Source organism: Lepisosteus platostomus, chromosome 9 (assembly GCF_059453375.1).
Source record: "Lepisosteus platostomus isolate fLepPlt1 chromosome 9, fLepPlt1.hap1, whole genome shotgun sequence".
Lineage (NCBI taxonomy): Eukaryota > Metazoa > Chordata > Actinopteri > Semionotiformes > Lepisosteidae > Lepisosteus > Lepisosteus platostomus.
In genome coordinates this window covers 36,121,603-36,143,748 of record NC_142619.1, presented here as the reverse complement: position 1 = coordinate 36,143,748, position 22,146 = coordinate 36,121,603, and the positions used below count along the sequence as shown (strand labels likewise).

The 22,146-nt window shown below is 36.0% G+C and overlaps 1 protein-coding gene across 17 annotated transcripts in view; it reads left to right on the top strand.

The window, feature by feature from the left end:
* The first annotated feature begins 2,425 nt into the window (after nucleotides 1-2,425).
* The window catches only part of nrcama (neuronal cell adhesion molecule a), a 130,659-nt gene continuing 110,938 nt past the window's right edge, over nucleotides 2,426-22,146 (top strand). For 5 of the 17 annotated variants that reach the window (XM_088644819.1, XM_088644827.1, XM_088644829.1 and 2 more), the window contains exon 1: nucleotides 2,427-2,609. The gene's annotated coding sequence lies outside the window, so the exon portion shown is untranslated. Of the gene's footprint in view, nucleotides 2,610-22,146 lie in introns of all 17 variants that reach the window. The other 12 variants (XM_088644830.1, XM_088644825.1, XM_088644826.1 and 9 more) reach the window with 6 other exon arrangements.

Here is a 22,146-nt window from a genome sequence, read left to right as displayed (position 1 = left end):
CAAGAAATTGCTTTATTACAGGACATTACCAAAACATTACACCCTTCACCTTGCAATCGATACATACTGTACAGTATATTCCTTTGGTATATGTATGGATATGTATGTGCTCTGAATATAACTAGTTACAGTAGAATGATGTTGTTCTAGGTTTTTTGTTGGGAGTGAAATATGGATCATGGAAAATATTAAATTAATTTGACAAAGTCCATTCATTTTTATAATTGAGCTTCTGCCATTTAGTATAGCCTGTAAAGAAGATAATCTAGTAAAAACTGCTATAATTCTATTCTGGTCATCGATCTTATTATCTTTACAAATCTGTTGAAAATGGGGGGAAATCTTAATATCTAAATACCTGCAATACCTGTGGGTGACCAGGAATATGGAGTTGGTAGAAGAGAGGTTGTCAAAGCAGTCAGATCCTTATGAATAAGGATATAGTTTTATATATCCAGAGAGTCTACCAAAGTTAGAAATGTGTTTAAAATGTAGATGAATAACAACAATTCACAAGGAATGACAACGCACCAAGATCGAAGTGTAACGAACTGTTGTGGAGGGAATATTTGGCTTAACCCGCTTAGCTGAGGGCCAACCTCCTGGCCGTAGGACGAGGAGGCCAGGACCCCCCTCCGTGAGGTAACTAAGGGGTAGCTGCAGAGATGGAGTTGGGGTGGAGGTGGGATGCAAAAGTCGTAAGCGAGGGAGAGAGATATCACATTTGGTGTTTATAGTGTTCGGTGGAGGAAGGACGAAGGGAGTGATTGCTAATCACTGACAGCTGGGAATGATTGAGCGTGGTTGTTGTCATCCCTCCCGAACTTTAGTTAAATAAACTCCATACAATGATGGTGATATTTTAAGGCCTTCTTCAAGCATCAACTGTATGCCCAGTATACTTTGAGGGACATCATTGACCATATCTGCACATACAGGTAAGTGAATGGATTGATGAATAGGATACAGATCATATTGAATAATGAAACTTCAAGGCTAACGGCTGTTAGAACAATCCATAGTTCCATTCTAGCATATCAAATGGTTTCTTTGCATCTAAAAAAATACACAGACCTTTGGCCCACAAACATGGTAGCCAATACTACAGTTTATGCACACAAATCATCCCAAATCATCAGTATGTACAGTATACTAACCAAGCACTTCTAGAATTAAACCAGTACTGTATACAATAAAACCAACAATGTACAATATGTAAAAAAACAATATTTTGTCTGTAGAAGCCATCTTGTGAAAAGAAAGACCACTATCTAGGGTTTTTAAAATAAACTGTCATTTGCTTCAATTTAATTTTCTCAGAAAAACATAAGCCTACAAATTTGCATTTATATTAGATCTAGACTGTCTCGCAAAGGTACTGTATTAGGACTTTTTATGGTGTCAGATTTCATGAAATTATAAAATGGTACATACACAGTTGTTTAAAATTGTATTTCATTCAAAACTTGAATACTCAGACTAAAGACTTCTAAGGATAAGACAAGTTACAGCAAATGTAAAATAAACCTAAAGAATAAAAACCCAACAACTGGTGAAAAGTATTTTTGGGTAAGTCTGTATCAACATTGCATACTGACTTGGTACTGTACATTTCACTACTTGACCAAGGAATCTAGGAACCTCACAGAGACAGGTGTTTTTATTTGGAAATATTGAGAATTACTATTATTACAAATAGACAGAGGAAACTCAACTAATTGTGTAGTTTGATAAGGTAGTTTTATGAAAGTACATTAATTTAGGTTTACCACAGCAAAGAGTTTGAATGCTAATGCTATCACTTTTCATTTTTTTTTCATTCATATGAATTATCAATTTCCTTATTTCTTTTCGTTTTGGATATATGGAGTTGGTTGTGTATAACATATTATTTGCTACTTTATAGTATGACTGCAAGCTTTAAAGCAACAACATGTGAAAACTGCGCAAGGGTATGAATATTTTCGCAAGGTATTGTATGCAGATTGGTTTGTATGCAGATTTATACTGGATGTAGTGGACGCCCTTTTTGTTCAGTTAGAAACTTATTTTTTTAAGTAGCTATGTTTCGCCCAGAAAATTGATTATAAAATTGATTAATACTAATTGTTTGAGAATGTTAGGTTATTGAAAATTTTTCATTATTCATATTTTTGTGATGGTGCAATACTTTGGCCATACCAAAATGTGAGCATATTAGAAATCACGTGAAATGTGCCTTTCAAAGTTTCTGCAAGGATACGGTACGAATTACGATTGCAGCAAGGAATATTTGAATATTTTGGTACAGCTCATAGGGATAACGACTGGAGCTTACGCCGTCTGAAACATTGTTGTTTAGAAATAGTAACACGGTACTATTTTGACACATCTATTGAGACGACTCATGCTCAGCAACCGCCGGTGTCGCTGCAGTGACAGTTGTACCGAGTTTGCGCAAGAAAATGCTGCTCGTCAATTTGGACAGGGAGCTGGTGGGAGAGGACCAGAGGCAGAGTGAGTGAAACAGAGCGCTACTCTCCAAGGGTCTCTCTCCGGCAGAGGAAAACAAACGACAGCATACACCGTCTGTGTACCAGGAAGATACGAATTGTCCATCGCTTTGCACTGTGAGTCTTTTTTTTCGGGGAATTTATAAATGCATTATGGATTATATTTTATAGTCTGAAGGAATTGTCATTGCAACTGTGATAGCTCCTGTTCGGCAACATAAAATGCGCATTTGATGCAGTAGATGTCAAGATAAAGCGGAGGATGGTGGTTTCCAGTTGAACATTTTTCCATAGCAACCAATAATGTTGCGGAAATATGTCTATACATGCCGGTATAAAATGTATAGGCCTGAAAGGAATTATCGTTTTCTAGCTGATATAAATGTAAGTGAAAAAGTGATAGAAATGATCATCCAGTACTTATAAAAATGATCAGTAGCCATGAACGATAGAGGTATGATGTTTTTACAGTTCTAACGCGAATTGATTATTTCTGTTAAAATGCATAAAATATGGCTGCAATTTAAATATAATATATAAACTACATATTGTCCGCGTGTTTTACTAAATCTCCTTTCCAGTAGGTTCATTATCACAAACCAGACATTTCATATTTTAATGATTGCAACAAATGCCGTGAAGAATGGTTTTGAAAAGACTATCATGTTTCCATGATAAAATAAATAATACATAATAAGGCTTTGCTGATTTTATGTGTTTATTTTGCCATAGTTTCTAAATAATTCAAATGAGTATTAAACCTGCACACTGATTTTACCTTGAGGCTGGGCTACAATGCGGTTACCAGTAGTTTCTCGTGTATTAACGCAACCTTTATATTGTAACCCGCCGAGACATTTTATCCAAAAAAATTGGGTGTTTTAAATTTAGTAGGATTATGGTATGTGGTAACAGCTGACGTTTGGAGATTAAGTGACAGTTTATTTTTTACATTCTGGACTGTAATGTTCTGGCATTTGTGTGTTTTTTTATAGTTCCTGTCAATGGCTATGCGGGGCACACCTTATGGATGTTGCAAAAGATGATTATAGACTCGTTTTCAACATTTGGATTACCTGATTGCATTTTGTAACAATTTTTATATAAATATTATCATTATAAAGAGCCCAGTCTAGATGGTTCATCATGGTTGTCCTCTATAGAGAGAATTTCAAGAGATTGTGTTAATTTTCACCACATTGCTAGTGCTTTGTTTTCAAGTATCATGCAGTTTAAGATTAAGAAAGAATGTTTTTTTTAAACAAATTAACATTTTACAGAAACAAAACAAGCAGTTTTGAATGACTGTTGACCTAATCTGGAACATTTATGAAAGATTTTGGCTTTCCAATAATAATAGCCTGGTGCACTTGTTCTAACAAAGAAGCACAGTTTGTGGCAAGCAGAAAATGTATTCAGTCTGGATTCTTGACTAGTTATTGGTGAATACAAATAAATGTTCTGTGGTTTGTTTTTGATTAGTTTTGCTTCGATGGGAGTAAGTTTCCCACTTCAGTCGTAGTTTTATTCATGGCCCTGATTTTTCTCTGGATGAAAACATTCACGGTGACATACCTGCACATATCCAGTACACATTGTATGGAATGGAATCATTATGGGTCCCTCACTTGTCAACAAGTGTTGTTAATATAAATTCAGAACCTAGTCTGTCAATGCAAAAATAATTTTCTTGCATTCACAAGGTATTTGAGGTTAAGAATGTTTTGTCTTGAACTAAAAAAAAATCATTTTGGTATTCCATCTTAGCATTTAAGAATTTAATAATTAACATGACTAATTTTGCACTCCCTATGTTGCTTTAGGTCTGTAAAGATTTTTTCTTATTTGGAGAGAAGAGACACCTCACTTTATTGCATTGTCCTGCTAAGAATATCTCTGATATGTTTCTTCTCTGCTTGAAATTGAATGGGGATGCAGGTTGCATAGAAGTGTTGAGACAGAAATGTCTAAAATCTTTTTAAAAGAACAGACTTTTAGGTTGACATGATAAAATTCTCATTTGTGGCATTTATGACTTTTGTCCAGCCTTTCATTTCTGCTTGCAATATATGACAGTTCATCATATGAATGAACCTTTTATATGTTTTCTATTGAGAGCCTGCAGAGCCCTCCAAAGCTTCAGACCTCCTCTGGCTGCAGTTTCTCTACTTAATGTAAATGGTACAATGAAAAATATTCTTGACAGTTGTGGGAATGCGGCAAAAAATATGGAATGACCCATTTGTCTAGTCATTATATCGTTTAACCTGAAGAAAAGAAATCTGAACATAATTAGATTTCTATAGCATAGACATAATGACAAAAGACCAGTGGCATTGTTCTGGGAAATGTGAATTGCTCATGGTACCAATGACCTGAAGGAAGTGTTATGTTATAGTAGGAGGTTGTGCACTGTGCTACTTTGAAATGAATTTCACTTATTTGGCCATGTAGGCTGTAAAGCATGCAAGCCATTTTGTCAATGTGTATTTTTTTTACTTTCTACTGAGTTGTACTTCACTGCAAAAGTCTACATGCCATTTACTGTAGATATGAATGTGTGAGATTGAGATTGTGTTTACGTCCATAAAAACATTCTGAACTTCATTGTGCTCTTGTCTCCACAGACCAAATGGTAATTGCAGGAAGAGTGACTAAATTGAGCAGTTCATTTAGAATACTGCTGGAAACACAGAGTATTAAAGTTGAAATAGAAATAGAAAATAGCAGAGAGATTTAATTAAAGAGGATTGTTACTACTGTAGTTGCATAGTAAGATTATATTCTAAATAATATCTGATTATGCCATTTTATTTTAAATTATTGTGTGCTGTTATTAGAAAATCAACTAACAAATGTTCACAATATCAGATACAGCGTCAATACAAGTAAATGATGCAGAATAACCGATTTTTACAATAGCACTTGACCAGAAGCATTTTATAACAACATGACAAGGTTACAGATGAACATAGTTAGTATCTTATTGACCCAAGGACCAACAATTTATTGAAAGAAACTAGGATATCGACTTTAACAACATGGCTGGGTAAATGGTTGCATACTCCCACAATGCTTTGGATAAAGAGGCTGCTTCTGTTCTCAGTTTTAAATGCACTTCCACATAGTTTCCACTGTTCAAGACTTCAAGACAGAAAAGATTAATTTTCTTCAGATTATCAGGACATGCAACCTGGTTGCTCTTTTCTACTTGGATTCCAGTGCAGCAATATTTTTCTATAACATGTTGACCAAAATTACACACATTATTCTAAACGAAGCCTTACTTGTGCAATATTCAATGATTTGATTTTGGCTTGATTTAAACTATATGCTTTAAAGATTTAAAGTATATAACTATCATTTTGTTTGCCTGATTACTTGCTTCCCCACCATGTCTAGAAGATGTAAGTGATGTGTCATTATAAGCCCTTAAGTTTTTTTCATAAGTAATACATTCCAGAATTTTACTGACATTTGACTTGCACACATGGTTCTTTTCTGAAGATAAATATTTATTTTTTAGAAAATGTAGCCAGTTCCCACAGAACATCTATGAAGGCAGTCATATGCAATAATTCATAGATAGAAAAACATAATATTTAGCAATTTAAGCCAAAAAAACAACAACAACAGTATATTGAAATATAATCTGTTAATTAGTTAATTTTTTCTGAATATTGTGTTTATGGCAGCATGATGGTTATGATAATTCAATCTGAAAAGTAAATACTCATAATACTCTCAATAAATATGATTAATTGTTCATCATGCATCACTTTTGCATTGTGATATTCTTTAACTACTTCTTTGCAAATCCATTAAAGTGCCTTGTTAATCTAACATATACTGTATGGCTTTCTACTTGCTAATTACTGTGATGCCACCCTGAGAAAACAGTTTGATTTAAAACATCAACATAATAACCCTGCTGTAGCAGGTTTAAGCCCTTTGTTATAACTTTTGATTTGTGTGATCAGACACTGAAGGAAGCATGGTGAGCTCCTGGAAATGTCGCTAGAACCGTACTATGACTTAAAGACCTTTTTATACTTTCCATATGAGAAAGTCTTAACTCCAGTTCTAGTACAGATAAAGTTTCTGAAATTGAATTCCTACTGTGATGATCATCTGATTTGTTGAGATTTAGGATATTTGTATTTTAATTTTTTATTTGTACTTTTTGTTCATCCACTTAATACTACTCTAGATGATATTCACTGAAGTTCACTTCAAGTTGTTTTTTCAGAGTCATATTTACATTCTGGATGGCATTGTGTCAGGGAGATTTTAGGGGATGACTGATCTAATCAGATGGCAGATTACATTGTCATTGACCGATTTTGTTTCTGCCTTAATCACATTATCATATGTTCCCTGTGTCAGGGAATTTCCTTGCAATATATTCCTGTAATTAAGTAAGCAAGGGCAAAACTATTATTTTCTTTCTGTTGCATAAACTTCTTGTGGTGCCCAGTAATTTTTACTACATTGTGCTATTTCCATATACTGTATTTTTAACTCATAATTTGCTACTAAGACTTAAATATACATATTAATAATAATAAAAATAATAATAATTGCTTACACTTATATAGCGCTTTTCTGGACACTCCACTCAAAGAGCTTTACAGGTAATGGGGACTCCCTTCCACCACCACCACCAGCATCCACCTGGATGATGCGACGGCAGCCATAGTGCGCCAGAACGCTCACCACACATCAGCTATCAGTGGGGAGGAGAGCAGAGTAATGAAGCCAATTCATAGAGGGGGATTATGAGGAGGCCATGATTGGTGAGGGCCAATGGGAAATTTGGCCAGGACACTGGGGTTACACCCCTACTCTTTCCGAGAAACACCCTGGGATTTTTAATGACCACAGAGAGTCAGGACCTCAGTTTTACGTCTCATCTGAAGGACGGCGCCTGTTTACAGTATAGTGTCCCCATCACTATACTGGGGCATTAGGACCCGCATGGACCGCAGGGTGAGCGCCCCCTGCTGGCCCCACTAACACCTCTTCCAGCAGCAACCTTAGTTTTTCCCAGGAGGTCTCCCATCCAGGTACTGACCAGGCTCACACCTGCTTAACTTCAGTGGGCTGCCAGTTGTGAGTTGCAGGGTGATATGGCTGTTGGCCATCATACTTTCTTATACTGTTTAACAGGACTGTCATAAACAGTTTTTGATTTAAATATAAATTCTGAGTCAGTTCTATTTATAATTTATTATAAATTATATATATGGATGGGAAACAGTAAAATTAAATTTATAATTAAAATGTATTGTAAGTGTGTATTTTAAATTCTTCTTTAATTGTCACACTTTTAAGGTAATATTTAACTTTTTTTACAACAATAAAACATCTTCTAAAAATGTCACAACACATTTGTTTTAATCCTCATTTTAATCCTTGGTTTTTAACATAAGGGTAGGATGGTTTGTGAAATCCTGTTATTCTAAAGTATCAGGTAGAGCTGTTTGTTATATCATGTGTTTGTAGCGGATTTATTGAAATGACAGTCACTGAGTTCTTGAAGCGTTCTTTTGCAGAATTTCAGAACTTTTCCTGTGAATTGATTTGGCATGATCACACTGTAGGAAAACTGTGGTGTGGAAGTATTTGGTCAGGCTCTAGGAACTGGTGAACTGCTGAAGACCAGGTTCCTCTCCTTCACTCTCATCACCAGCTCAGCATTCAGTATACATACATACTGCCAACCTCAGCAGAAGAAAATGAAAAAAGAAAGTGCTTATAATACTGTAAACCATGTCTTGAAACCTGAAAGGCAGAAAACCACTATGTTAAAAATAATGCAAGATCTGAATGAATCTATAAAGCCTTGTTCCACATATTTTATTAATTTGCCAGTAATGTGTTTTTTGTGAGGTCATCAAGCTCATTTGGTTCTATTTTTCTATAATCATTGGTTGGAGATTATGTTTAATGCGGATATGTGCAAGATATTACAAGATGACAGATGTCACTAATGTCAAAGATCAGAAGTGTGGTATTGGACTGAAATATTCTCAGTAATTGAGAATGATCTAGTTTACATAGACTAATCACTACTAGAGAGTATGTGGGAGCAATAATACAATATGTACATGTATTGTTAACTTTGCAGAATTAAAATGAAGCAACATCATGTGAAAATGATACAATACATTGACTGGACCTCACTTGGACTATTGGGTTCAGTTTGGGCCACCATATTATGAGAAAGACATTAAAGAAGATAAAAAGTAAATAAAAAGAAAATAAAACATTCTTTTTCTTGGACTATGGGGCATTTCATACCCAGACAGACTAAAGGAACTAAATTATTTTAGCCTGGAATAGAAGCAATCAAAATTCAGGTATTCAAAATCCTGAAGGACATTGCTCAATTCAACTCAGGGGACTTATTCAAGATGACCAACTACACAAGGAGCATAAGTGAAAATTACATTTAGAGTCTTTCATGACACAACACAGGAGTCACTTATTTACGCAGGAGACACTTATTTATACAGAAGGGTGTGGGAATCTAGAACTCACTCCTGAGTAATGTGCTTGAAGCTGTTTCAATTGGATTCTTTAAGAAATGTATAGATGGATTATTAAACAGGTAGCACCCAAATAAGCAAGGTGTGCCAGAGGGGTTTTGCTTATTTGTAACAGTAATTATGTTGCAGCAGTCACAGAGTTTTTATATTGGCATATTACTTGTCTCCTTTAATGCGCTTATTTATTATTTGCTATGGGTTATTTGTTTTACTTTCAGTTAGACTCGTAAGAATAAATTTACCAGGTCTGGGACTTGATAGTTTAGTGTTGTTTATGTATTTTATTTCACCACATTATATACCCAAGGACTGGCTAAGGAACAATGTAGGGACTTACCGCTGATGGCGGAGATATTAAAAAGAAGAGTAACCGTCTACCTGACAGAAAAGAGGGTGAAATGATGGGATGTGTGAGGGGAACTGGGCAGTAGAATAATATTAAGAATACAGAAAAAGAAACAAACCTCAACCACAATTTTAAATTCCAGGGTATTCAGTCATCCTCCTGGACAGACAAAAAAGTGGCTGTGGCATGCGCAGTGCTATTCGATTGGCACATCCTTTCATGACCACCCTACTGTGCCCTTTCATGGATCCTTCACCAGGCACCATTCTGTTGGTGCAGCATCTTTATCACACTTTCAGTCTGCTCGTTGTGAAATGACCAGATGACTCATAAGGGGATTGTGTCATGATCTGTCTTTCCACGTAGTATCGTTTTGTGCCTACAGACCTTGTTGTTCTCTTTTTTTTCACTCTTGGTAGACAGTGTATATACAGTTGCCCATTATGAGTACTCCGAAGCAGTCATTAGTGCACTCGTGTTGATGAAGCCTGACTAGTGATATTCTTGGCTAGCAGGCAAGTGCAATTACTTTTTTACAGCTGAGTGGAACTTCAGCCAGATGGGAAGTGACACTATTCTGTTTTCAAACATTAGCAATTCTTACAAATTATTTAAAATACCCTGTTTTGTTGAAGATGCAATTATTTTTATACACCAGGATTCAGAAACTATTTTCTGCTTTTGGAACATTAACATTTTTAAGTAAAATTTTAAAACTAAATCTGTGCTATAAACCTGCATATAAGGAACATGATTTCAGTAGCAGTATTCATGTCTCCAGAACCTTTCAATTTAATTCAAAGTTCATTGTAGTAAAGTAGTCTAAATTGAGCTATGTTTAAAATAATTTAACTTTTTTAGTTTGCTCTTGAAAGCATACTGGTATGCCATGTTTGGTGGTGGAACTTTAAGTATAATGTGTTTTTGAAGAGGTTTGGCAGGACTGACAGTTGGCCAAATAAGATCGGTCAACATTGATCACTTTCATTTGCTCAAGGGACAATAGTTTGCAAGTGTTAACTGTGTCAGTTTTATTACACCATTTGGATGGACAAAGGCAGTCGACTGCTCCTCCATTTGAAAATTCAGCTTGCTGCAAGAATTAAGTGCCAGTGCCTCCTTTGAAATGCTTAGTAAAGATAATGAAAAGTGACATTGTTTTATGTTCTCCACTTAGCTACTGATAGGTTAATCTGCCAAAATATGAATGAATAGAAACCTCATATGAAATGTGGTTATAGGGGGCCTGATTTATTCTGTACTTTTGTTTTGCGCACAAACACAAAAATTAAAAACAAAATTAAAAAACAAACATCTAGTGCTACTTGCTAGTCAAAATCCAAGCTTGCTGTAAACAAGTTACTTTGGTATATTGTCACTTATTGAGAACTGGCTAAGCTTTAGAATCATGTACCTCAATAGAATGTTGAAAGGGAAAGTTTGAACAAAGGAGGCCTGTTTTCCCTGTCCCACTTGCTGGGCTGTTGTTCTTTCCCTTTCTAGTGAAGTGGGGGGTACTGCTGGGTCAGAGTTGAAGAACATTGCAAAAGAACCCAGGCATTATATCACAATTTGAATTACAAGTTAGTTCTGGAGCTTTCCAAGTATGTTCTCATGCACTGCAACCCTAAAGTCTATAGAACCTCTGGGCAACAGATGTTAAAAGTACAGCACTGCAGTGGAGAGTGCTGCTGAATCACACAAGAGCTGTTGTGAACTGAGGTCCTGAAAAATCCACACTAAGCTGTCTGTTGTGTGTTGCGTTTTCTTGGAAGCATACACTATAATGATCAGACACTTTTGAACACTCAAAGCATTTGCATAGGCTTAAGGAGAGGCTCTTCCTGGCGGCGTACAAGCTTTGCCACTTGTGTTGCCTAATTGCTCAGCAAAGATTCCACTGTAGCACTCGTCCAAGTTTATTTATCCAATTATGAATCACTGTATTCTAATTAGGGGCAAAACAATAAAGCAGATGGTATTTACTGTAGATTCCATTGTGAAAATAGAGAAGTGAAGTGAAAATGTCTCTTTGATGTAATGTGAAATAATAATTTCTCTTATTAATCAGTTTATAGTCTAAGTCAGCTTTTTTTTCACTTGCACTGTGATCAAGATGAAAGAGCTGAATTCTCTTAAATGGAGAGAGAGTTGTATGGTGAACTTTTTGAGAGTAAAAAACAATACAAATACATTATACTGTACATTTCAAGTCATGAGGTAAATGTGCTACTTTCCCATGGGACACTATGTAGCAGCAACTTCACAATGTTGGATGGCATTTCTGCACAAATGTTAGGTTGATTTCCAGATTCAACAAATATAAGTAATTTCAGACTGAGCAGTAAACACCCAGTAAGCATGAGAAAGCAGGCCCAATATGATCACAACTAAAGATGAAAGCAATAAGTCGTAGACAGATTAGATCATATAGCTGTGGCTCAGGAAGCTCTCAGTGAAAATCAATGGTATTTTTGTCTTACTCTTGAGTGTTACTCATTTGCATTGTTTGCCTACATTTCACTGGTAAATACTTTACTCAAGGACTGAAAGCATGATTCTGATGGCAGTGAGTCCCAATAGGCTCAATATTGTATTTTGCCAGAATCAAACTTTAAAAAAATATCCCTTTAGCTAAACAACACTTATTGTTGTAATCTTTGTTATTTTATTTTCAACTAGCTGTGCTTACCCCTTGAGGATTGCTTTTTAGCATAAAGGTCAAAAGTGCCTTTAAAAAGTGAACAAATAAGTAAATAACTGATAGACTGGAACCACCTTCCTCATTTTGATTACAGCTACTTCTATTCTGCATTTCTTCTATAGTCCTAAGAATTCATCACAATTTCTGTCACAAAGAAGTGATTTCACTTCTTGTCATGTAGCCACTTATCCTACAAATGTCAGAAAAAGAGGAGCTTTTTTTATTATTCATTAAGAACAAAAGAAATGAATACTTTTATTCATATGTATAACCCAAGTTACATAACAGTATTGTTGGAAAGCACAATGTCTTCATAATCCTAGTTCCCGGAATCCTAGTTCATTCTTTATCTAGAAACCAGGCTGATGTGATTTATCATGTACCAGTTTGTAGCTAGAACCAGGAGCCAGCTGATGAGACAGTGACTGAGGAAGAGTAATGGTTGCATTTCTTTTCTGAGAACAAGAGGTGTGAAGACAACCCAGAGTTCCCTTTGACGGGCAAAGAGCAGTCGTCAGCAAAGGGGATATATGTACTCAAGTCACTGTGAACAGGTCTCCAATAGCTACAGTAGGTCAAGCAGAGGGCACAGTGCTGGAGAGATCCAGAGAGCCCCTAGCATTCAAGAGCCGATTGCTGGTCAAAAAGACTACATTATATTGAGGTCACAGAACCTGGAAAATGTAGAGGAGGAAGCCCGTGTAGCTGCAGATATTATCTAGGGAATCTCCATCAAAAAGGGACCAAGAACTGGTCAGAATCCTGGTGGAACCGGTGTTATGTGTTTACTGCACATAACCTAGCTAAAGTGCATTACTTCCAAGAACTTAAGCATACAACTTGGCAGTTATTAAGGTGCTTCCCAAGGTTAACATCTTTGAAATGACAACATACTGTGCCATACAGCAAGTGAGTGTTTTTCCTTCCATTTACTCTAATTAATTGGTCACATTTCAGCTTAAACATGAATGAATGAGACGGGTAATGAAATATAATTAGCACAGCACTGATTCCAGTTACACATTCCATTCAACTTTTAAGAGCTAAAAGCAAATTTAAAAATCAAGAAAAAACTGACAACCTTAAAAACAAAATTGAAATCCATTGACCTATGATTAAGATCCCAGCTAGAGCAAAACCCATACGAGACTGCTTTTTTAGTTAGTTAAGATTGGTGACATGACATTTTCCCATTGGAGGTGACTGAATTTCATCCTTGAAGGATGTTGCTTCCTGTGATACAATAATCTTTTATTACACTTAAAAATTATTGACTTATAAATTTGATATGACAACTTTTGCATAAAAATAATAAATTGTATGGGTCTTAAAGAATAAAAAAATAAAAGAATTGTTAATCCTATGATACATATAACCCTTTTATTAATTTAACGTCAGAAGAAAAAATGAGCATTTCTTTCGATCATATTCCTGCAAAATGCCAGTTGCAGCTTGAAGTAATTTGAAATATACATCATTACTGACAGAGTACGAAATAGCTGACTGAAATGATAAAATGTCCATCACTAATACTTTAATCAATTTTAAAATGTGCTAGGCTATGATTTACTTCATAAGACATATAAAGCTGCACTACATCCATCCATTTCATACTGCTTCATCCAGTTCAGGGTCGCAGGGGAACCAGAGCTTGTCTCAGCAAACAGTGGGCACAAGGCCTCACAGTGCACACACAGACACAAACACAGACTTGCACACACTCAAACCAAGGCCATTTTTCCCAGAAGCCTGTCACGGTCGCAAACCCCTCCTCTTAAGGGCACTCCAGCCCTTCCTTGTTTGTTATTCATCTCCCGCACCTGCTCCCTGTTCCAACCCCTTTTCAGGTCCCCCTTAAAAGTCTGACGCTGGGTGCACCTGGCCCCATTAAGGTTTTAGTTTCTGTTCCTGTTCCCGTTCCCCCCGCCTGTCCCGACCCGGTTCTGGTTTTAATCGTCTGACTTGGATGGATCGCCTGGCTTTGGACTTTCGCACCGTTTTGGATTTCCCTTTTGACTCATCTCTGGATTGTTTGCCAAAGCCAGACCTCCCCTGACCACCAGCACTCCACGGACCACGCCCCTTTGTTTTCATTCCCGTCTCCTGCATGCCTTTTTTCCCCGTGTTTCCTCACTCTACCCCGGATTGTGTCATCTGCATAGGGTCCGGAAAGAACGCCTCCCTGACAAAACCACTTAACCTACCAGTATGTCTTAGGACTGTGGGAGGATGCTGGAGCACTCAGAGAAAACCCACACAAAGATGGGGGAGAACATACAAACTCCATTCACATAGCAGTGGTCCAGAATTTATCCTAGGGCTCCAGTGCTACAAGGCAGTAATGCTAACTGCTGCGCCATCATGCCACCCAGCTTCAGTAGAGTACATACAAAATTCATTGGCTTCAAAATGCAGGCTGAAAAATACATTGTAGGGTTTCTCTATAGGTAGCTTGTTTTATTTCCTTGAAAAGCTGTTTTAATGGTACAATAGCAAATCAAAAACAATATAAACTCTTTTAATTTACTGGTGTTTTTAAACAGAAATCTGGGACAAGGGTAAATTTTAATCTCGCCAGTTTCTGCTCAACAACACATACTGTAAATGTATCGTCTGCCAAGTACTCCCTTTGCATTTCCTTCTCAAATTTGGCTTCTTGCTCTCATTGGAGTCAGATGTTTCTCATACTCAGTATTGCTACACTCGACATTTCATTTCTTCATTGTTCATTGGCCTTCCTAGCATAACTGGACCCTGCAATCTGACCTTCATTAATCTCCTCTAAGGCAGGACAAAAACTGCCTAAGTGTGACGGAATTGCACCTCTCTTCACAACAAACAGGTTTCTTCACACTCTGGATGACATCCAGTTCCTTGCATTCATCATGATATCTGCTCTTTATTTCTTGCTCTTTTGATGTCCTCAGGAACAACTGTGGAAACTCCTTCCCCTCTCTCTATCTCTTCTGCTTTCCATTTTTTATTCAATGCCCACTCACCCTGTAGATCAGCTGTTGTACACTTTATACCTTAAGCCCCTGCCTTCTTTGTGTCTCTCCACCTTCCTGATTCTCATTTCTGCTGTTCTCATAGGAGCCCTGATCACTCATTCAGTCTTGAGGGTGCAAGAGCACCATGTCAATCCTCATTTACAGCTTTTTCTGACCTTGGTGCCTGTGCTTTACTTACAGCACAGCACAGGACAGCATAGTTCCAACAGGTTCCCTCCCATGTCCTTAATATCCATAGTTTTTATCACTATTATTTGGATGCTCATCCATCCAGTTGTAACAAATGGATCAGACTGTTCAGTGCATCAAACGTGATTCAGCTATTAACTCTGCACGTCTCTATTTGAGTCACTCTGATGTGCTGTTAGCCTTCCTGCTCAGTGGCTAGCATCAGCAAGTGGTTACTGGTTCCTACACCACTTCTACCTTCCTACGAAAGCTGACCCCAGTGCAGATAGCCTTGGGCTGTTCACTTCAGATCATCACAGTGCCTTCTGAGCTACTGAACTCCATCCTAGTTTGAAAACAGAGATCATCAATGATTTATTATAATTAATGTACAGTACCTCAAACTGTTTGCTGGGGGGGGGGGGGGGGCAATTGGTTATGGTACCACCCAGGTCTGTATTCTCCTCCCACAGATAGTTTTTCTTTTCCATATCTCTGTGCCCAGTGTAAAATTCTCTAGTGTTCTCTGTAGCATTAAAGAGCTTGCAGGAGACTCAATCTCCCTTTTTCAGCAACACCTGTTTGCTTGCAACTCTCGTATAAACTGAACCTACTTCCAGTCCTACACATTTTTCTCCAAGCCAGCCACACTGGTCTGACCTCCTTGCCTAGGAAACAACTTGCTTGGTCAAGTCACCAAGTTGTCTGACCTCTTTCCCTGTTCTGTATAAGCGCTTCCAGCCACCGATGCCTGCTTTAGCTGCCCCCTTTCAAAATAACAAATAAACCCAAATAAGGCACCCATTGAAAGGATAGAAGTTACATAATCCAAACTGCTTATGAAAGGTCACCACTTCCATTGAGATGCTTAAAAGTAAATGGCTTTCCCTTGCAAAACTTACTGTTTACAGTTGTAACTAGTTACTAGAGATCCTCCCTACTCAGACTTAAGATGGAGTACTTTTCAGTGAGAAACATACAATTAAAAAAATCTAACTTCATTGATGATCCTTATACTATTGAATTTATTTTATCAATAAAAATATGGCACCATCACCTGTGGAAGATACAAGCACAAGTTTGGAACATAAAGTATCTGTCATCAGTTATAAAATTATAGTATAGTTCTGCATTTTATATTATTTTATGAGCACTGTAGATATGAAACCCTCAGCTGATTAGTCTTAGAACCTTTAATTTTTACTGCCATCATTCTAGTCTCACCTTCATCTTAATTTCAGTGTCTCCTTATCAAAATAAAGGATAAGAAATAGATTTAAGCGAGTATACTGCATACATTTTTTCATTTGCACTTAGCTGGTTTAAAACTAGAAGTGAAAACATACAGTATACTCCAGCAGGCCACAATAAGACCTAATCCACCCCCACAAAAACATCTAGCCATTGAGTCTCTTAACAATAGCTGTTCTGGAAGCTCTTTTGTGCCATTGCATTGGAGAGGTTTATATAATTTCTTTATTTAATTACACTCACAATTGCTAGGAGTTTGCCACTTTTTTGGTTGCTTTTTATCACAAACACTCATGTTCTAGTTATTACAAAAAAATGCATTTTTTGTATGTACCGCAGAAGAGGTATATTTAATTTGCTTGCTGTGAGTCTAAAACAATATCGCTGACTGCTGTGTGATTATGTTGCATGCTGTGTAAAAAGAATAATCTATACCAGCGTAATCTATGTCTCTGCTTCAAAATGATTAGAGAAGATTGAGGTCAAAAACCCATTAGCATCATAAAATTAGTGCACTAACCCATTCTTCTCTATCACAACAACCAATCATGGGACAACTCTGCAGTCATGTGAAAAGAATCATTCAAATTAACCAATCATGTTTAAATGTCAAAACAATGACAGTTTTCTGAGAACATAATGCATTCTGTCAGCTATGGCAAATTCTTAAATCCCAGAAGCATGTGATCTTTCAAAAATGATTTCTGACCAGCATTTTGATAAATGTACAGAATACTGTCCTATTTTCTCTGTCTCTAATATGTATTTTGTGCCTTTTACCAATGTATATATTTTTGTTTATAATCTGACACACATTAAAGGCATCACATTAATTTTTAAAAACAGCATTCTGACTGAAAGCGAGCTGATTGCATGCTTGTTAACCTTCTGAATTAAACAATATAAGCAACTCCTTATACAGTATATACAGGCATCACCATTTTCAACTTGAAGTGAAGTGTGGCAGCTTTTCTGGCATGATCTAAAAGTCTGACCTAACAATAAGGCCTTTCTGCTATTTAAATGGATCTTTTAGTAGCTGAATGAACTTTATTGTCTTAAAGATAAACTATTCTGCAGCTGGGCTTTGGAAATCATCTAGCCTAAACATGAAGTGGATGAACTACTGAGTCCCCTTATACAACTTAATTTATCAGTGTGGAGGCCAGCCACTGATAACCTAATTAAAGCTCTTTTCTGTTTGTTGGTTGTCTCAACACAGAGGAATGCATAAGACTGGCATCTTTAGCTCTACAATCTGAAAAAATGTCCTTGTCTTCCAGTCTATATATTTTTAGAATGGTGAGAGGAGGGTGTTTTAGAGCAGCTCTCAGACAACTGTTGCCCTTGACATTTTGAAATGTCAATAGTCGTAGATTACTACTTTGTCAAAAAAAATCAAATAAAGTCAGTTATTTATTCAGTAGATAAGCAAGCAAGTAGTGCAAAGGAAATACAGAAAACAGAGAACACAAGGATTTAAGAAACTAGATTTAAAGTTTCATTGGCAATGTACAAATAATCCTGTACATTAAGACGTGTAAGACAACATAGGGTTTTACTGTAAATATTGATGCAGATTGATGCATATATTCTGCAGTGTTCCATATGTCCTGTAGAACAGATTTAATATATTATTTAATGTATTTTATAATCATGGTCTCCAGCTTCTGTCCTGAAGAGTTCCAGTCTTTCTGGGCTTTATGTCTTTAATCAGTGGGAAAACATCATGGGGGTTTTGACTAATTAAGTATCTAAAACACATCTGGAATAAAAACCCGAAAGCTCTGTGCATTCCAGGACCAGGGCTGAAGTGGAATGTGTCTGCTAAAATGAGAACATAATGCAGGACTGTGTGTTAAACCACTCCCAAGCAGCTTAAATATTTCTTTGAGCTGAATATTCTGTACAGTATGTGTTGGATCACTTGCACTTTGTTAGATATGATTAGCTTTTTTATGATGCCTGAGTTTTAAAACAATGCTCTAGGAATATGCAGAGGTATGTGTGTGTATTTTAAGTAAAATTGTGTTGTTGAATGCTGCATAAAACAATCTCTGAAAGCTTCTCAAGCAACATGAGTCCCAAAAAAGCAGGCAACAGTGCTCCTGAAGAGCGGGTTTCACATTGAATGCCATGAATGAATGTAATGTAATAATGAATGTACTGTAATACAAATTGATGGGAAAAGAATATTGAGACAGTTATATACTGGAACGTACATTGCTATTAATATTCTACAACCTAACACACATTGTTTCTTGGTAAGATTTCTTGAGTGTTAAACCTTTGTGAATTTTCTGACTTTCCAGGTCATAAAAGTATATGCTAAAATATAGAATGTAGTAAAAGCTAATTATCATAGAATTACTTTTGTGTGCAATACAACTTAAATGGAGTTAAATTAGTGGAAGCACAGCTTACATGGTTGAGTCATAAAAATGAGAATGCTGGATATGAAATTAGAAATAAATGCATGCTGAAATTTGAGATCAGATGAATATACTGTAGGCTTCTTTTTTCTTATTCTCAAAATATACTGAGTTCTAACATTGAATAACTGTATGTACTCTCATGTGAGTTTTAAGAGCTGTTCATATTTCTACAGCGAACATTCCATTCTAGGTTACAATACATGATTAAGTGGCATTCAGTAAGCTGTAACACAGGCCTCATTCAATCTGTGAGTGTCTGCCATTTAGATGGAATAAATTCAGCAGATGTGTAATTTTCATCATTAGGAAGTCAGAGTACTGGAGGCCTACATGATACATACTGTATATACTTATATAAATATACCATAAATACCTTTGTATCTAATTCTTGCATGTGTGTGATTTTAAATTTCTGGTCTGTTTATTTTCCAATAAGTAAAATAAAGGATTATTACCTTTGCATTTACTGCATTTATTAAAAAAAATACTGTTGGTAAAAAAGGTATTGCTAACAGTCATTGTTGTTCTTAAAATTTATTTTGGTCATAGTTTGTTTCCATAAATTGGCATCCCTCTGTGTGGTCACCATGGTGTTTTTCTTTTGTTAGTTGAAGTTGAAAGGGATCTAATGTGAACCCATACTAATGGATGTCTTTATAAGGCTGGCTGATCGCAGGCTTCAGTGACCTTGTATACAATGAATTATGATGAAGGCCTCCTTTTAAAAGTGGTATTTCAGATGAGTTTCTTGAAAAGGTTCTTGCATGACAAAATGCAGTTCACAAATCTGAATGGAAGTGTAGGAGCCTATATTAGAGCCTATAAAGCTGCTTTAGAAGGCAAGTTTCTTTGTTGTTCTTTTTACCTCAGTATGTTATTGTAAGTCATGCAAGCAAGGATGCAGAAAACGTAAGTCTTGGATGTCCAGATTGTAAGCAAAATAGAGCATTGGACCAATTTTTTATGTTAGTTACCCAGGCTTAGACCTGTACTGTTGCATTATTTAAGATCACCCAAATGTTCTGTGACATTTATTTTATTTATGTGAAGATAATGTACTGTACTTTAATATACAGCTGTGTTAATAAAGCAATTACAACTCATATACAACATACTGTATAAAAGGTGGACAAATAAAACCCTGTATTAAACATTCAGACATTTCCTGAATAAATATGAATGGACATTTAGATGCAAGTACAAACATAGGATTTTATGTTATTGAAATTCACAGTTATTCAATTTATATTTATATAAAGCAGTTTTCTTGAAAGTCCCTTGAGATTTTACACAGCCATGGGGAAATTTTACATCTACATGCTGATCAAAGCAGATCAAATGTGCATCACCCCTAATTTTTACTGATAGATACAAAGTGTGTTCTTTATAAAAATGTGTTGTTTAGAATATCATTCATAGCAATTGTGATGTTTATCGTTACTAGGTTTCTGAAGGATGCTTGAAAATAATTAAAAATGAATCAGGATCTATAACCAAAACTATAAATAAACACCTTTTATACCACACCTTCTAAAGGTGTTACCATTTTTTCCTTTAAATTTCAGTTTCTTCCAGCTACTCAATGTGGAAAGGTCACATTTAGGAAATCCAAACTGAAGACAGTGTTTTTTATTATTTATTATGAGTATAGTATTACAAGCTATTGAGCCCCAATATTGCCACATTGCACAATTAGAGCATTATAATTGGTTGAAATCTTAAAGGAACTTTCATTCAAAAGGAGTAGTGTGTTCATCATACTGGAAGGAAGTGTGCCACTCCCTTTTGAGTCATCCAGACAGGTCAAAATCTTTGTCTTGGGTTCATGTTTTTTCTATGTTTGTACTTTCACAAATACGTGGGATTTATATATCAAGCTGTGAGATTGAAACCAAATATTGGACTTGATATTTTAAGTAGCATTTTCCCTATTTATCATTGCCAGAAAACTCAAAACAAATACATATGTCCAGAACATGATAAATTGTGTATTATATAGTTTTGTGGGAAAGCAAAGCTCATGCTCCAAACTATAAATATTGATAGCTGCATGTGTGTGATAGTATTTAAATGTGAATATAAAGCAGAAGAACAAATAGATGACCAAGGCTGTGGTAAATGATTCTTCATGGTCTATGTGCATAAAAAAGGCAGTTAAAGATTTGGTGCCCTGGGTAATATTTGTTAATATTGTTATCTTCATATACCCATGTGCAGTCCTAAATATGTAAGATAATATTTATATTCTTACAATTCATAGCTAGAAAATAACCATGGTTACATGATTATCATTAAAATAATCCCGACCCCCTTCTCCATTTTCTATTTACAGTGGATGCATTTTATACCATTCATATTGTCAATGCCATCAAACAGTTATGAGCATTTTGAATACTTGTCATATTTCACTGTCCATTATAAAGGGAAACCAGTGTTAACAACAATTGTGATACCGTAGCGTGCATTTAAAAGGTTAATTTATTTAATATAAAGTATTATAAACTGTAATTTGAATAAGTAAATGTAACTTTGTAAGAAAATAAGTAGAACACATGAAAGGCTATGAATGAGAGGGGGGTCATCTGGCCTGGCTAACTTGTTTGGTTTCTAGTAGCTGTTTCTTAAATCTTGTTCCAGACTCCTTCAACTCTTTGTTTAAAGGCATGCCTCCTGAGATATGAGTCTTTATTATACAGTACCTCTCCTTTTCAACTTGTGTCCATTTCTTAATTTGTTTCTTTAAAGCTTCAGTTCTGTAATACATACGTATGACAGGCCCTTAAGAACCCACACCTGTAGGGTGCAGGTGATGAGCTACAGCTGTGGGTGTTGCTACTTAAACAGACTGTCTTACTCCCATGACACAGATATCTGCAGATATCTCTTTGCATCTTGGTGGACATAGAAATGTTGACTAGGTGAACTCTTGTAATATCAGTAAATTGTCATGATGCTATAATCTCTGATATTTTTCAGATATATTAACTTGAATTTTACTAATTTAAATAACCCTAGAAAAAAAGACTAAAGTATTAAAATTAAGCAAAAACATTGACATGGATAATAAGAATCATAAGAGCATAAGAAAGTTTATAAATAAGAAGAAGCTCTTTGACCTACACTATGTAGCCCATTTGGTAGTAGTTAATTGATCCAAGGATCTCATCCAACCGTTTCTTGAAAGAAGC